Raw genomic sequence first — 18,111 nt, forward strand, 5'->3', positions numbered from 1 at the left:
AGTATTCTCTAAATAGCACCGATTTGTATTGCACTCATTAGAAATACGATTGTATCAGTGATAATAGTCACTAATTTATTTTAAATATCTCCTCATACATCAATCAAGTATTGTATAGAAGGCTTACTGAATCTAAGCATACTTAATTAAGAAGGTACCCTTTGGCATAATCAATGGATTTTTTTCCCCCCTCAGAGGTGCTAGTGGAACAGTGCATTTCTTACAGACGACTTCTGTCCTCAGTAGCTGCCTGGTTGGATTCACTGTCCAGGTGTCTCTGTTCCTAACATAGAATGGGGAGGGTCTCTCTCTTAAGTGATGCTCCTCCCCATTGGTGTCTGCTGCAACCCCAACACACCACCAGCTGCATCCTGATAAAGTTTGCTGACAGAAGCCTAAGTGTGACTTGATTTAGTGAGGTTTACTGGGCTGGGTCTCCTGTATGAACTATAGATTTGCCAGCCTGATAGGGAGAGGGCCACCTTCTCAGAGTTGGACAATATACTTCTCGTACTGCTTTGCCTGCAGATGTCTCCCTTTCTTTGCCCTGTGTGCAAGTCAGGGAGCAAGAGGGGTAGGAAGCTTTAATGTAAGTGTCGCATGAGAAGTGAAGCTTCTCTATCAAAGAGGCACTGCTGCCTGTGGCAACTGTCGTGCAGCTCACCAGAGGATCCTGAGTCCAGTGGACCTTACAAGGTCAGTCTGACTGCATCTTCTGCTGGCCAAATTTATCAGGGTAGTGGGAAGCTGGGGAAGAGGGAAAAGGGCACAGAGAGAGCTTGAATGAAAGCCTGGCTATGGATTTGTTAGGGACACAACTAGAGAGCCTGAGAAACAAGATTCCTTACTGTACAGCTTCCTTCATCAGCCCTACTAACTAAACCAACGCCCCAGCTTTTCCCTCCACTCCAGTTTCCTGTCCCATACGCATTTAAAGTGTTTTTATAGATGCTTATATTTTAAATGCTTAAACACATTTATTAAATGTTTGAATGTAGAATGTTGCTCAGAGTCATAGAGGATTAGGGTTGGAAGAGACCTCAGGAGGTCATCTAGTCCAACCCCCTGCTCAAAGCAGGACCAACCCCAACTAAATCATCCCAGCCAGGGCTTTGTCAAGCCAGGCCTTAAAAACTTCTAAGGATGGAGATTCCACCACCTCCCTAGAGAACCCATTCCAGCGCTTCACCACCCTCCAAGTGAGATAGTTTTTCCTAATATCCAACCTCGACCTCCCCCACTGCAACTTGAGACCATTGCTCCTTGTTCTATGATCTGCCACCACTGAGAACAGCTGAGCTCAATCCTCTTTGGAACCCCGCTTCAGGTGGTTAAAGGCTGCTATCAAATCCTCCCTCACTCTTCTCTTCTGCAGACTAAATAAGCCCAGTTCCCTCAGCCTCTCCTCGTAAGTCATGTGCCCCAGCCCTCTAATAATTTTTGTTGCCCTCCACTGGACTCTCTCTCCAATTTGTCCACATCCTTTCTGTAGTGGGGGACCCAAAACTGGATGCAGTACCCCAGAGGTGGCTTCACGAGTGCTGAATAATCACTTCCCTTGAACTGCTGGCAATACTCCTACTAATGCAGCCCAATATGCGGTTAGCCGCCTTGGCAACAAGGGCACAGTGTTGATTCATATCCAGCTTCTCATCCACTGTAATCCCCAGGTGCTTTTCTGTAGAACTGCCGCTTAGCCAGGTGGTCTCCAGCCTGTGCATGGGATTCTTCCATCCTAAGTGCAGGACTCTGCACTTGTCCTTGTTGAACCTCATCAGATTTTTTTTGGTCTAGTCCTCCAATTTGTCTAGGTCATTCTGGATCCTATTCCTACCCTCCAGCATATCTACCTTCCCCCCCCAGCTTAGAGTCATCTGTGAACTTGCTGAGGGTGCAATCCATCCCGTCATCCAAGATCATTAATGAAGATGTTGAACAAAACCGGCCCCAGGACAGACCCGTTGGGCACTCAGCTTAATATTGGCTGCCAACCGTTGACCTTTGAGCCGACGATCTAGCCAGCTTTCTATCCACCGTATAGTTCAGTCATCCAATCCATACTTTTTTAACTTGCTGGGAAGAATACTGTGGAACTACGGGGATGGGGGGAAAGTAGGGGATGGAGAGAGGTGAAGGGCGTGGAAGGGGTCAAGGGAAGGGACTTGACAATGGATACAGGGCCCAGAGGACAACAGATCTACTGCAGTTAAACCATAGTAACCACAAAAAGTTGTTTATGGAGGAGACATGCAGATGATGAGGGGGCATGAGGGGCATGGCAGGAGTAGGGAGGCGCATGAATAGAAATCATGGAAGAATTCAGAGGAGGAGAGAGGGATCTGGGGACTAGAGGTGCAGATGTGGGTGCTCAGGCTCTTGTTCTTTTTTGTGTCCTCTGCACATTCCCACTCTTAGGATGTGCCAACGGGTACAGGTTAGATGGTGGAATCTTCTGGTAGCAGCACCTCTTAGAGTGCTCATGTGTTCCTCCTACCTCTCCCTTCAGTGTTCCAACATGTTCCCAGGGCATGGCTCTAAAAGGTGACATAGTGCCAGCTGCCACCTCTGTTCCTTCCAGATGAATCATAGAATATCAGGGTTGGAAGGGACCTAAGGAGGTCATCTAGTCCAACCCCCTGCTCAAAGCAGGACCAGTTCCCAACTAAATCATCCCAGCCAGGTCAAGCCTGACCTTAAAAAACCTCTAAGGAAGGAGATTCCACCACCTCCCTAGGTAACCTATTCCAGTGCTTCACCACCCTCCTAGTGAAAAAGATTTTCCTAATATCCAACCTAAACCTCCCCCACTGCAACTTGAGACCATTACTCCTTGTTCTGTCATCAGGGACCGCTGAGAACAGTCTAGATCCATCCTCTTTGGAACCCCCTTTCAGGTAGTTGAAAGCAGCTATCAAATCCCCCCTAATTCTTCTCTTCTGCAAACTGAACAATCCCAGTTCCCTCAGCCTCTCCTCATAAGTTATGTGCTCCAGCCCCCTAATAATTTTTGTTGCCCTCCGCTGGACTCTTTCCAATTTTTCCACATCCTTCTTGTAGTGTGGGGCCCAAAACTGGACACAGTACTCCAAATGAGGCCTCACCAATGTCGAATAGAGGGGAATGATCACCCCCTCGATCTGCTGGAAATGCCCCTACTTATACAGCCCAAAATGCCATTAGCCTTCTTGGCAACAAGGGCATGCTGGTGACTCATATCCAGCTTCTCGTCCACTGTAACCCCTAGGTCCTTTTCTGCAGAACTGCTTCCTAGCCATTCGGTCCCTAGTCTGTAGCAGTACATGGGATTCTTCCTAAATGCAGGACTCTGCACTTGTCCTTGTTGAACCTCATCAGTTTTCTTTTGGCCCAATCCTCTAATTTGTCTAGGTCTCGCCGTATCCTATCCCTACCCTCCAGCGTATCTACCACTCCTCCCAGTTTAGTGTCATCTGCAAACTTGATGAGAGTGCAGTCCATGCCATCCTCCAGATCATTAATGACGATATTAAACAAAACCGGCCCCAGGACCGACCCTTGGGGCACTCCGCTTGAAACCAGCTGCCAACTAGACATGGAGGCGTTGATCACTACCCGTTGAGCCCGACGATCTAGCCAGCTTTCTAACCACCTTATAGTCCATTCATCCAGCCCATACTTCTTTAACTTGCTGGCAAGAATACTGTGGGAGACCGTATCAAAAGCTTTGCTAAAGTCAAGGAATAACACATCCACTGCTTTCCCCTCATCCACAGACCCAGTTATCTCTTCATAGAAGGCAATTAGGTTAGTCAGGCATGACTTGCCCTTGATGAATCCATGCTGACTGTGTCTGATCACTTTCCTCTCCTCTAAGTGCTTCAGAATTGATTCCTTGTGGACCTGACCATAATTTTTCCAGGGACTGAGGTGAGGCTGACTGGCCTGTAGTTCCCCGCATCCTCCTCCTTCCCTTTTTTAAAGATGAGCAGTACATTAGCCTTTTTCCAGTCATCCAGGACCTCCCCCAATCGCCATGAGTTTTCAAAGATAATGGCCAATGGCTCTGCAATCACATCCGCCAACTCCTTTAGCACCCTCGGATGCAGCACATCCAGCCCCATGGACTTGTGCTCGTCCAGCTTTCCTAAATAGTCCCAAACTACTTCTTTCTCCACAGAGAGCTGGTCACCTCCTCCCCATACCGTGCTGCCCAGTGCAGCAGTCTGGGAGCTGACCTTGTTTGTGAAGACAGAGGCAAAAAAATCATTGAGTACATTAGCTTTTTCCACATCCTCTGTCACTAGGTTGCCTCTCTCATTCAGTAAGGGGCCTACACTTTCCTTGACTTTCTTCTTGTTGCCAACATACCTGAAGAAACCATTCTTGTTACTTATAACATCTCCGGCTAGCTGCAACTCCAAGTGTGATTTGGCCTTCCTCATTTCACTCCTGCATGCCTGAGCAATATTTTTATGCTCCTCCCTGGTCATTTGTCCAATCTTCCACTTCTTGTAAGCTGCTTTTTTGCGTTTAAGATCAGCAAGGATTTCACTGTTAAGCCAAGCTGGTTGCCTGCCATATTTACTATTCTTTCTAAACATCGGGATTTTTTTTTCCTGCAACCTCAATAAGGATTCTTTAAAATACAGCCAGCTCTCCTGAACTCCTTTCCCCCTCATGTTGTTTTCCCAGGGGATCTTGCCCATGAGTTCCCTGAGGGAGTCAAAGTCTGCTTTTCTGAAGTCCAGGGTTCATATTCTGCTGCTCTTCTTTCGTACTTGTGTCAGGATCCTGAACTCGACCATCTCATGGTCACTGCCTCCCAGGTTCCCATCCACTTTTGCTTCCCCTACTAATTCTTCCCTGTTTGTGAGCAGCAGGTCTAGAAGAGCTCTGCCCCAGTTGGTTCATCGAACACTTGCACCAGGAAATTGTCCCCTACACTTTCCAAAAACTTCCTGGATTGTCTGTGCACCGCTGTATTGTTCTCCCAGCAGATATCAGGGTGATTAAAGTCTCCCATGAGAACCAGGGCCTGTGATCTAGCAACTTCTGTTAGTTGCCAGAAGAAAGCCTCGTCCACCTCATCCCCCTGGTCTGGTGGTCTATAGCTGACTCCCACCATGACATCACCCTTGTTGCTCACACTTCTAAACTTAATCCAGGGACTCTCAGGTTTTTCTGCAGTTTCATACTGGAGCTCTGAGCAGTCATACTGCTCTATTACATACAGTGCAACTCCCCCACCTTTTCTTCCATGCCTGTCCTTCCTGAACAATTTATAACCATCCATGACAGTACTCCAGTCATATGAGTTATCCCACCAAGTCTCTGTTATTCCAATAACATCATAGTTCCTTGACTGTGCCTGGACTTTCAGTTCTCCCTGCTTGTTTCCCAGGCTTCTTGCATTTGTGTATAGGCACTTAAGATAACTCACTGATTGTCCCGCTTTCTCAGTCTGAAACAGGAGGCCTCCCCTCTTGCACTCTCCTGCTCGTGCTTCCTCCCGGTATCCGATTTCCCCACTTACCTCAGGGCTTTGGTCTCCTTCCCCCGGTGAACCTAGTTTAAAGCCCTCCTCACTAGGTTAGCCAGCCTGCTTGCGAAGATGTTCTTCCCTCTCTTCGTTAGGTGGAGCCCGTCTCTGCCTAGCACTCCTCCTTCTTGGAACACCATCCCCTAGTCAAAGAATCCAGAGCCTTCTCTCCGACACCACCTGCGTAGCCATTCATTGACTTCCACAATTCGACAATCTCTACCCAGGCCTTTTCCCTGCACAGGGAGGATGGACGAGAACACCACTTGCGCCTCAAACTCCTTTATCTTTCTTCCCAGAGCCACGTAGTCTGCAGTGATGCGCTCAAGGTCATTCTTGGCAGTATCATTGGTGCCCACGTGGAGAAGCAGGAAGGGGTAGCGATCCGAGGACTTGATGAGTCTCGGCAGTCTCTCTATCACATCGTGAATCCTAGGTCCTGGGCGGCAGATAGATGACTCAGTCCCTCTGAGGAGGGAGTCCCCAACCACCACCACCCTCCTCCTTCTCTTGGGAGCGGTGGTCATGGAACCCCCATCCCTAGGACAGTGCATCTCATGCCTTCCAATCAGTGGAGTGTCCTGCTCCCTTCCCTCAGATGTGTCATCTAGTCCACTCTCCGCATTAGTACCTGTGGAGAGAACATGAAAACGGTTGCTCATCTATATCTCTATTGCTGGTACATAGACACTCCTCTTTCCTCTTCTGGAGGTCACATGCTGCCAAATTTCTTCACCGTCCCTCAGTCCCCTCTGCGCAGCCTGCTCCAATTCTTTAGAACTTTGTGCCCGTAGAAGCATATCCTGACGTCTGTCCAGGAAATCTTCATTTTCTCATATGCAACACAGGGTCGATACTTGTTTCTCCAGACCTCGAACCTTCTCTTCCAATATGGAGACCAGCTTGCACTTTGTACAGTCAAAGTCGCTTCTGTCCTGTGGAAGAAAGATAAAAATGGCACAACCTGTGCAGGTTACAACAGCTGAATGCTCACCTTCTATAATTTCTTCCTTCTAAGAGCTTCCTCAGCTGTTGCAGCATCTCACAGAAGCCAGCGAGATGAAAGCCTCAGTGGGCTCTCCCCAGGCGAACTCCCTCTGTTAGCCTCCGCTGTTCGCCGCTCAGCTAGTTCACTGCTGACTGCCTTTTTATAACAGTCAGGCCCACTCAAGGCCTGAATGTGTCATCTCTGCATCGCTTGGATCCATAGCTTTAAACAAAGTGCCTTTCTATGCCTTGTTAGGCTAGTTAATCGTTATAGCTCATTGTTTTAGTGTTAGGATTTCAAAGTAAGTTTTAGAGAAGTTTTAAAATATTTCCAGCGAGCACAGTAGTCTGCAGTGACGACGAAGCTGAAGATTTAAAAGTTTTCAAAGATGTGTATTATGTCCTTCAGTTTTCCTGGGGTCGGACACACATGTCAGGTGCCTTAAATGCCATGGGAACAGACGTTCTCCTTCACATTGTGCTATTTGTAGCATGTTCAGTCATTGGACCCATAAGGAGAGGCAAAATAGACTTCAGGCCCTCCTACTACAAAAAGATCTTGTCTGCCAAGCCTCTGGGATCGGAATCTTTGAAGGGATCTGAAGGAAAAGATAAGAGACCCAAATGGACTTAGAGTACTTACAGATCCAAGAAGACAACAATGGTAAAAGCTTCGGCCTCAGCATCAATCTCCTGTTCAAAGTCAGCTGAGCTTTTGATGGCAAAGTCCTCCAATCCAGCTTAGAGATTCTTAAACCCTCTATCTGAGCCAGATCCAGCTAAGGATCCCAAGGCACCAAATAACATGCAAACAGGACCAACCTCAACTAAATCATCCCAGCCAGGGCTTTGTCAAGCTGGGCTTTAAAAACCTCTAAGGATGGAAATTCCACCACCTCCCAAGGTAACCCATTCCAGTGCTTCACCACCCTCCTAGTGAAAAAGTTTTTCCTAATATCCAACCTAAACCTCCCCCACTGCAACTTGAGACCATTACTCCTTGTTCTGTCATCAGGGACCACTGAGAACAGTCTGGATCCATCCTCTTTGGAACCCCCTTTCAGGTGGTTGAAATCAGCTATCAAATCCCCCCCCCCCCTCCCCCGGCAACCAAATTCTTCTCTTCTGCAGACTATTACACATCTGTGAAATTTGCTATTTATGCCGTGACCAACCTGCAAAAATTGTGTTGTTTCTCTGTGATTTTAGTAGACCTCTAGTTATATTCCCTATTGTTTCATTATTGGATCTGGGATTGGATTTGTATTCTGAAAAGGATCTGGAAATGTTTTCAGAAGTTCAGCTTCTTCCCTTGAGCCATGGTTTTCTTTTTCTAATGAGTACTCTGAGAGAGCCTGTGTATCAAGCAGAGATTATGCCAGATTGAGGCAATTGGCAGGATCAGCACATGCCATCATGGATGCGTTGGCCATACTGGCCAACTCCCACTTATTCTTACTGTGCTTGAAGGACACTGTCATTGAGCCTCCAGTATTACATCTTTTCTTCCTAACTGGTATTTTCCATGGGACCTTGCCTACTATTTCTCTGAGCTGGTTGAAATCCATCTTTCTGAAGTCCAGTGTCCTTGTTTTGTGGTTCTCATGTCCTGCTTTCCATAGGATCTTGATTTCTATCAGATCATGATCACTTCCTAAGTTCTTCACCACCTTCACGTTCATGACCAATTCATCCCTGTTGGTCAAAACCAGATCCAAAAATTGTTCCCTGCACATGCTAAGAATTTGCAGGACATATTATGTTTCGTTATAATAGTCTTCCCACAGATATCAGGGAAGTTAAAATCTCCCATTAATACTAGCTCATGTGTGTTAGCTAATCTTGTTACCTGCTTATAGAATGACTCATCTCTTTCTTCTTCCTCATTATAATAGACCCCCACCATAACATTGCTGCTGTTCTTTTCCCTTTTTATCCTCATCCTCTGAGTAGGTCTGTTGCACACTTCCTCTTGAACCTCAGAGCAAGTGGATATATTCTTGACATACAGTGCAACACCTCCTCCTTTTTTCCCCACACCCATCCTATCAGAAGAAGTTATATCGCTCAATGCTGGTACTTCAATCATGGGAGTTGACCCACCAAGTCTGCATAATGCTAATTAAGTCATATTTTCATATACCATGATTTCCAGTTAATCCTACTTGTTCCCCATACTCCTTGTATTTGTATACAGGTGTCAAGGATATTTTGCAGACTGCCCTGTGCTTTTTCTCCTGCGTTTTTAATGCAATTGATTTTTTAGCGCCCTTCCCCTTTTCATCATTACGCATTTACTTTTAGAAGGGGAAAAAGGAAGAGCTGGGGAATTATAGGCCAGTCAGCCTGACTTTGATACCTGGGAAGCTACTAGAGCAGGGGTGGGCAAACTTTTTGGCCCGAGGGCCACATCTGGATATGGAAATTATATGGCGGGCCATGAATGCTCACAAAATTGGGGCTGGGGTATGGGGGGGGTGAGGGCTCTGGGGTGGGGCCAGAAATGAGGAGTAAGGAGGTGGATAGGGGCGGTTCAGTGGACATATTATACCTGGAGTTCAGCAAGGCTTTTGACACAGTCCCACATGACATTCTGATAAGTAAGCTGGAAAAATGCAGGCTCAACAAAATTACTATTACACGCATATATAATTGGTTAAATAACTGAGAACAATGAGTAACTATTAATGGAGTGATGTTGGGAGGGAGGTCTCAAGTGAGGTTCCACAGGGATCTGTTCTGGGTCTGGTGGTGTTAATTACCTGAATGTAGGAATAGAGAGCATATTGATGAAATTTGCAGATGAGACAAAGTTAGGGGGAGGTTGCCAACACTTTGGAAGATAGACCTAAATTTAGAGGCATCTTGATAGATTGGAGAACTGGCCTATAGACAGCACAGTGAAATTCAGCAAAAACAAAATGTAAGCTGTTACACTTAGGGAAGAAAAAACAAATACATTCATACAAAATGGGGGATAACTGGCTTGGCAGCAGCACTGCAGAGAAGGATCTGGGAGTTGTGGTGGATCACAACCCCAACATGAGTCAACAGTGTGCTGTTGCCAAAAAAAAAAAAAAAAAAGGCAAATGCAATTTTAGGTTGCATTAACAGAGGGATAGCATGAAAACCATGGGAGGTGATTGTACCGCTCTACTTCGCGCTGCTTAGGTCTCAGGTGGAGTACTGTGTCCAGTTTTGGTCACCAACGTATAGAAAGGATGTAGAGAAACTGGAGAGGATCCAGAGGTGAGCGACAAAGATGATCAAAGGGATGGAATGCAGCCATAAGAGCAAATGCTGAAGGAACTGGGTATGTTTAGTTTGGAAAAGCGGAGATTGAGTGGACAAGATAGCAGTTGTAGCAGAAAGTGAAAGTCTGAGACATGGAGGCCTGGTATAAGAGACTAAGTAGGAGGCCTGAATTAAATTAATCAGACCCAGAGAGTAGTACCAGAACATCCCGATACCAAATATGGTATAAACACTCCCCAAAAATAACAGGGACATACTGACCCCTCCTAAAGATAAGGTCAGGATGACAGTGTGATGGATAGAGATGTTTTGATTGAACCAACATGTACAAGGTAAAGGGTGGTAACTAACCACTTCAGAGGGGCAATACATAACTTGCTTATATCGTGTATAAAAGAGGGGTCACAGCCAAGGGGTGAATGGAAAGTCTTGCCATTCACTGATCTGAATCCATTGCAACAAGCATACATGTGTTAGTGTACTTGTAACCATTGAGCCAGGACATTAGGACTGTGCTTCGTTGACAATAAGCCTGGCCGAGTGCCTTCATTACAGAACTGAGTCTGTGGTCTTATTGGGCAGTTGGATTGGAGCCTACTTTACAAGCCAACTGGCCAGAGCCAGTGCAGCTCGCAGAGAGAAAACACACGCAGTGAACAACTGACCACAATAGTCTTCAAATACCTGAAACACTGCCATAAAAAAGATGAACAAAAGTTGTTCTCTCTTGGCACAGAGGGCAAGACAAGAGGCAATGATTTCAGACTACAGCATAGCAGATTTAGATTAAATCTCAGGAAAAACTGCTTAATTGTAGGAACCGTAGGACAATGGAACAGACTGCCTAGGGAGGTCATGGAAGCTCCTTCACTGGAGGCTTTCAAAAGGAGGCTGAATAGCCATCTGTCTTGTATGGTTTAGACACAACAAATACTGTCGCTTCGCAGGGGGTTAGACTAGATGATCCTGGCAGTCCCTTCTAATCCTATGATTCTATAATTTTGGATGACGGGAAACCTAAATATATGGATCTGATACAGTCTGATCCTGAACACTTTCCTGCCTTGGTACAGGATATATATTTTTGAATTTCAACTTCAGGAGCTTGAATTGGAGGGTGATTCTTCCCTGGATGAGAATTTGGGTGTTGCTTTAGCATTATCTCCCTCTGAGAATGTTATTCAGTTCCATGAACTAGTGGACAGAGTGGTGACAGAGTTTTAAAACAGCCATCAGTATCTTTGGAAGCAGCTGACCTATTTTCCATTACAAGGAATGATTTGTCTCTGCCAGTACTAGAAGGACTTTGGCAACGAGCTAAAGCAGAATGATCAAATCCATCCTCATGTCATCCAGTTTCAAAGAAGGCTAACAAATTATACCAGATTCCATATGAAGGGTTTTCTTGCTTTCATGTTCACCTTCCACCTAATTCACTTGTTGTGGCAGCAGCAGTCTAGAGATCTAAGTCAGGTCACGTACACTCCCCTCTGTATGAAAGAGAAGGGAAAAATTTTCTTTCTACGGAGTCCAACTTTTTCTTCAGCTTCTTTAAATATGAGAGTGGCCAATTACCAAATAGTGATTTCCAGATATTGATTTAATCTTTGAGAGACTTTTCACTTTCCATCAAAAATCTTCAGAACATCAACAAAAATTAATGCAGTTATAAAAGGTCATAACGTTGCAAAACACACACACACACACACACACACTCTATCTATCTATCTTTTTGTGTTTCAGATACTGCTTCCAGATTGATATCTTTCTGTAGATGTCCATGTTTAAGATGTTCATCATAGAGGATTTATTTATTTATTTATTTATTTAAGTGATCTCTTCAGGGCTAAAACTGATAAAGTTTTAGAAAAGGAAAGAGACATGGTCTACCTCTAGATCTTTGGATCTGCTACATTTCCTTGCTCTTATGTTCCTATGCTGTATGCAGTGCTATCCACCACCTTCTTCGTATTATGCCCAAAGAAGACAGCAGTCCTCGTAGCAGCGACATCAGTAACACAGGAATAGATTCTATGACACCTCAGATGAGGCCAAAGAGTTCTTCAGTTACATCTTCATTGCACAGGTTTGACATGAAGATTGAAACCTCTGAGCCTGTCTTAGAGAGTTCTACCCATATTTTTGGAGACAGTCTATCTCATTTCTATGATGTGAGAGTTTTCCATACCTTTGGACACAGTAAAGGAAGGTTATACCACCCAGTTCGAATCCCTTCTTCCATACAACCTCCCCTCTCTTTTCAGGAACGCTTTTTATGAGAGGGTACTAAGGACAGAAATACAAACTGTATTACAAGCAGGAGCAATAGAAGAGTTTCCAATAAGTTCCAGGAACATAGGTTTTTACATCTGTTTTCCAATCCTAAAGAAGGACAGGGTCTGTGATTTTAGATGTCAGGAATCTAAACAGATACATCAAGAGTTTCAATTTAGAATGCTAATTCTTGCATAAATTATCTCCTCCTTTTCTTCTTTAGATTAGTTCACTGCTATCTTGAAAGTGTTTACTTACATATCTCTGTAAGACCTTCTCAATGAAAATATCTTCATTTCCCCCTCAGTTGAGACCACTTTCAGTACAGAATCCTGCCATTCAGCTCCTCCACTGTGCCCAGAGATTTTATGAAAATGCATATCTGTGGTAGCAGAGTATCTGAGGAGAAGACGTGTGTGTGTGCATGCTCATCTATCTGTAATTAAATGATTGGCTCCTAAAACCTTCATTCAAAGAGGAATTGAGAAATATTCAGTTCACTTACTGCCTGTTCAAGAATCTTAGCCTTCTAATAAACAAAAAGAAGTCTCTTCTGTCTCCATCACAGAGAATCATCTGCATTGGTGCAATCCTCAATTCCAGAGAGGGTTCATGAAGTTGTGTTTCAGTATTCAGGGCCTACTTCTGGAGCCCTCTTAAAAAGTGATTTACTTGACTTTACTATGTCTTTTGACCTCAACAACATATTATGTGATGCATATGCAGAAAGAGGTCACTTCTACACTGGGTATCAGGAAACTTTAACCAGAGTATGGACAGCATGTTCAAGATAATCACTGTTCTGAAATTTTTTTAAATGTCTCTTAACAGGTTGGCCGAGGCCAGAGAATGTTCTCAAAGTACTTTTATTAATCCCCGCTCCTCCTACTGTAATATTTTGGAAGTGTCTGATGAAACTAGGTTAGGGGGGCACATCTAAACAGTTTATTAATTTGAGGCCTTAAGAGTCGCCAGGAATCCCTTTTACATATAAATGTGTTAGGTCTGAGAGCTATCTTTCTAGGACTCAAGTTGTACCTCCCACGATGTAGAACTCAGTAGTCCAAGTTGCTATGGACAATATGTCATCAATGTATTAAGTGAACAGACGGAGAGGAGCTTGTTTTTTCTCCTCTTTGCAAGGAGGCAGTAAAACTGTGTGATTGGTATATGATACTCAGTTGCCTTACATGTAGTGGGAGCTCGTAGTGAGGTTGTGGGTTTGTTGAGCAGGGATTCCACGCAGATGCACAAGTGGTGAGTAAAAGATTTGGTGGCTAAAGACACTTTCAATCTTTGTGGCTTTTAGACATTTGTCTTTTTGCCACCAGGTTCAATACCAAGTGTCCTTATTTAAGAGTAGGCTCACAGTCAGTGACAGGTGCATTCCTTAGTGGGCCATAGTTGTACTGTCTGAGTTTTCCCCCTTCCCACTAATGTTAAAGGTAGTAAAGAAGATAAAACAGGACTCAACCAAAATTATTCAAAATTGTTCCAGTATGTCCAAGACAACAATGTATATCGACTTACTTCTCCTGTCCAAAGGGAATTATAAGATGCTACTGGTGACAGTGGACCTATTGTCCAGCAGGGATGGGAGAGTCTTTCATCCAGCTTCCAGTCGTTGCATCTAATGGCTTGGGCTGCAGTACTTTAACTGATTTAGAAAAGTCTTGTTCTGTTGAGGTGCAATATGTCTTTAATTCTAGGAAACCATCTAATAGAAAATGTTATGATCTTGAAATGAAGAAGTTTGTTTTATGGATGTCTGATAAAAGCATTGATCTGGTCTCAGCTCCTAATCAGTATATTATAGAATATACTATACAATATATTTTGTTAAACCTGAAAATTATGGGTATAGCTACCTCCTTGCTTAAAATTGATCAGTGGTAACAGCTTTTCATATACATATTGATGATAAATCTGTTTTCTCACGCAACTCAGTTGAAAGGTTTGAGTTTGGATCTGCCAGTACAAAACCCAGTTTTTCTATGGTATTTTAAACTTAAGTTGTTTTAATATTATGTCCCCTTAGTTTGAACCTCTCTCAAGGTGTTCTTTATTTCACCTGTCCATAAAGACAGTTTTTATAATAGCAGTCACATCTGCTAGAAGGATTAGTGAAATACATGCTTTGATGGCTGATCCTCTTGTGGTTTTTCATGAAGACTTCACCCCGATTTCTTCATGAAGTAATTCAAGATTTTCAAGTTAATTATATTTAATGTTAATTATATTCATTTACCAGTGTTCTTTCCTGGATCCCATGCTCATAACGGTGAGCCCACACTGCATGTTTTAAATGCAAAAAGAGTTGTATGGTATTACCTGGACAGAACTAAAGACTTTAGGGGTTCTCCTAAATTATTTCCTATGCTGAGCATGGTAAGGGCCAAGTTGTTTCTGCCCAGTTCTAGCCTGAGTCTAGATGGCTCAGACAGTGTGTAGAGGAGAGTTATAAGATTTTGTCACTCTCCTCCTCCTGGTCTTAGGCTATGTCTGTACTACAAGTGTTACAGTGGTACTGCTGTGGTGCTATGGCTATGCTTCCTACATTGACAGAAGGGCTTTTTCCATCAATGTAGTTAATCCACCTCTCAGAGGTGGTAGCTAATTCTTCTTTTGATCTAGTTGCATCTACACTGGGGATGAAGTTGACCTAGCTACGGCACTCCACGTGAAATTTTTCACAGCCGTGAGCAATGTAGCTAAGTCAATTTCATTTTTAAGTGTAAACCAGGCCTAGAATTCACTCTACAAGGGCAGTTGAAATATTTAAAGCTGACACTTGAGGTTCACTTCACACTTAACACTCTTTTAAAATTGCAGCCAGATCTGATGGCAGAGTGATATTTCAATCCTTGTTTAATTTCGACTTCTTTTCCCTCCCTCCATTCTTGGAATACTGCTTGCCAAGCTATCCCAAGAGTGGGAATATGCACATAACCAGAATTCTTCAATATGGACTCTAGTATCAGAGGGGTAGCCATGTTAGTCTGGATCTGTAAAAAGCAACAAAGAGTCCTGTTACAGATTAACAGATGTATTGGAGGATAAGCTTTCATGGGTGAATATGTACTTCATCAGACGCATGTAATGGAAATTTCCAGAGGCAGGTATAAATATACAGGCAAGAATGAGTCTAATGAGGTTAGTTCAATCAGAGAGGATGAAGCCCTCTTCTAGTAGTTGAGGTGTGAACACCAAGGGAGGAGAAACTGCTTTTGTAGTTGGCTAGCCATTCACAGTCTGTTTAATCCTGAGCTGATGGTGTCAATATGAATACACAGAGTCTCTACAGGTATGAATCATAGACTATCAGGGTTGGAAGGACCTCAGGAGGTCTTCTAATCCAACCCCCTGCTCAAAGCAGGACCAATTCCCAACTAAATCATCCCAGACAGGGCTTTGTAAATCCTGGCCTTAAAAACCTCTAAGGAAGGAGATTCCACCACCTCCCTAGGTAACCCATTCCAGTGCTTCACCACTGTTATTAGGAAAAGTTTTTCCTAATAACCAACGTAAACCTCCCCCACTGCAACTTGAGTCCATTACTCCTTGTTCTGTATGTTAGCAACAAGAAGGTGGTCACAGACAAGGTCAGCTCCCAGACTGCTGCACTGGGCAGCACAGTATGGGGAGGAGGTGAGCAGCCATCAGTGGTGAAAGCACAAATGGACTATTTAGAATAGCTGGACATGCACAAGTCCATGGGTACAGATCTAATGCATCCAAGGGTGCTGAGGGAGTTGGCTGATGTGATTGCAAAGCCATTATCTTTGAAAATTCGTGGCGATCAGGGGAGGTCTTGGACAATTGGAAAAAGGGAAGAATGAGAACCCAGGGAATTACAGCCTCACTTCAGTCCCAGGCAAAATCATGGAGCAGGTCCTCAAGGAATCCATTTTGAAGCACTTGGAGGAAAAGAAGGTGATCAGGAACAGTCAGCACTGATTCACCAATGGCAAGTCATGCCTGACCAACCTGATTGCCTTCTATGATGAGATAATTGGTTCTGTGGGTATGGGGAAAGCGGTGGATGTGATATATCTTGACTTTCGCAAAGCTTTTGATGTGGTCTCCCACAGTATTCTTGCCAGCAAGTTAAAGTAGTATAGATTGGATGAATGGACTATAAGGTGGATAGAAAGCTGGATAGATTGTTGGGCTCAACGGGTAGCGATCAACAGCTCGAAGTCTAGTTGACAGCCTGTATCAAGTGGAGTGCCCCAGAGGTCTGTCCTGGGCCGGTTTTGTTCAACATCTTTATTAACGATCTGGATGATGGGATGAGTTGCACCCTCAGCAAGTTCGCAGATGACACTAAGCTGGGGAGGGGAGGTAGATATGCTGGAGGGTAGGGATAGGGGCCAGAGTGACCTAGACAAATTGGAGGATTGGGCCAAAAGAAATCTGATGAGGTTCAACAAGGACAAGTGCAGAGTCCTGCACTAAGGAAGGAAGAATCCCATGCACCCCTACAGGCTGAGGACCGACTGGCTAAGCGGCAGTTCTTCAGAAAAGGACCTGGGGATTACAGTGGACGAGAAGCTGGATAGGAGTCAGTAGTGTGCCCTTGTTGCCAAGAAGGCCAACAGCATATTGGGCTGTATTAGTAGGAGCATTGCCAGCTGATCGAGGAAAGTGATTATTCCCCTCTATTCAGCACTGGTGAGGCCACACCTGGAGTATTGTATCTAGTTTTGTTCCCCCCACAAGAGAAAGGATGTGGGCAAATTGGAGAGAGTCCAGCAAAAATTTTCAGGAGTCCGGGGCACATGACTTACGAGGAGAGGCTTAGGCAACTGGGGTTATTTAGTCTGCAGAAGAGAAGAGTGAGGGGGGATTTGATAGAAGCTTTCAACTACCTGAAGGGGGGTTCTAAAGAGGTTAGAGCTAGGCTGTTCTCAGTGGTGGTAGATGACAGAACAAGGAGCAATGGTCTCAAGTTGCAGTGGGGGAGGTCTAGGTTGGATATTAGGAAACATTATTTCACTACAAGGGTGGTGAAGCACTGGAATGGGTTACCTAGGGAGGTGGTGGAATCTCCATCCTTAAAGGTTTTTAAGGCCTGGCTTGACAAAGCCCTGGATGGGATGATTTAGTTGGTGTTGGTCTTGCTTTGAGCAGGGAATTGGACTAGATGACCTGAGGTCTCTTCCAACCCTAATATTCTATGATTCTATACTCTATGCTCAGTTTTCCGGAATCCTAATTAAGTAATTTGTCTGTTGTGACAAAGCTCCAAGTCTGTATTGGTGGATCCTGCGCTTCCTGGCGGATTCAGTGGCCTCAGAAGCTCACTAAGGCCCTCAATATGACCTCCCTTTCCCAGTATGGCGACAAAGGTTACAGCTTATTGAGTTATTTTCATCACAGGCCGGTATGGGAGGTGGGAAAGTGGAATACCCACAGTCTGTGTTGCTCCTTAGAGCTCCATAGGCACCGTTTGGTCTCCTGCCTGGACCAAAGTCTGTTTTCCCTCTCAAAGGGATCTCTGTAGATCATGCGGGGAGGAAGGGGGGAACCTGGGCTGAATTCCAGCCCAGGGACCCTAATGATAGCAGCTATTAGTGGCTTCCCTCCTCCACTGACGCTGCTTTGATTCCCTGGGCCACTTCCACGTGCTCCCCTTTCCCAAGCTTCACCCTTATCTCAGGGCTCAGTAATGCTTCCTCTCCTCCAGCTCCTTTCACCTGGGCTCCTCTTGAGAGAACTGGAAAGGAGAGCTTTTAAAGCAGTATAAGTGGGACCTTAATTGGTCTCCCAGCTGTCTCCATTAGCCTATCAGCCTTAACTGACACTCTCAGTTAATTGAGGTCAGGTGCCAGCATTAGCCTAACAATCGTAACTGGTTAAATTGGCCTCAGGTGTCTTGATTGGCCTGGAGTAGCCCTTGTTTGGCTATCAAGGGAACAGGGCTCTGCTCATTCTGAGGCTGATATACCTACCTTCCACTAACCTCTTATATCCTTCTGGCCTTAGTCCGTCACACTATGTAACAGTACCTCCTTGGGTCACAACTGAGAATACGGAATTCAGGACAAACTGCTGAGAAATAGGGCACAAACATG

At 44.7% G+C, this 18,111-nt stretch overlaps 1 protein-coding gene across 3 annotated transcripts in view; it reads left to right on the plus strand.

Moving 5' to 3' along the window:
* RANBP3 (RAN binding protein 3) overlaps positions 1-18,111 on the plus strand; it is a 282,525-nt gene that overhangs the window by 158,084 nt on the left and 106,330 nt on the right. The gene's annotated exons all lie outside the window — the stretch shown is intronic.

This window comes from Mauremys mutica, chromosome 24 (genome assembly GCF_020497125.1).
Source record: "Mauremys mutica isolate MM-2020 ecotype Southern chromosome 24, ASM2049712v1, whole genome shotgun sequence".
Taxonomy (NCBI): domain Eukaryota; kingdom Metazoa; phylum Chordata; order Testudines; family Geoemydidae; genus Mauremys; species Mauremys mutica.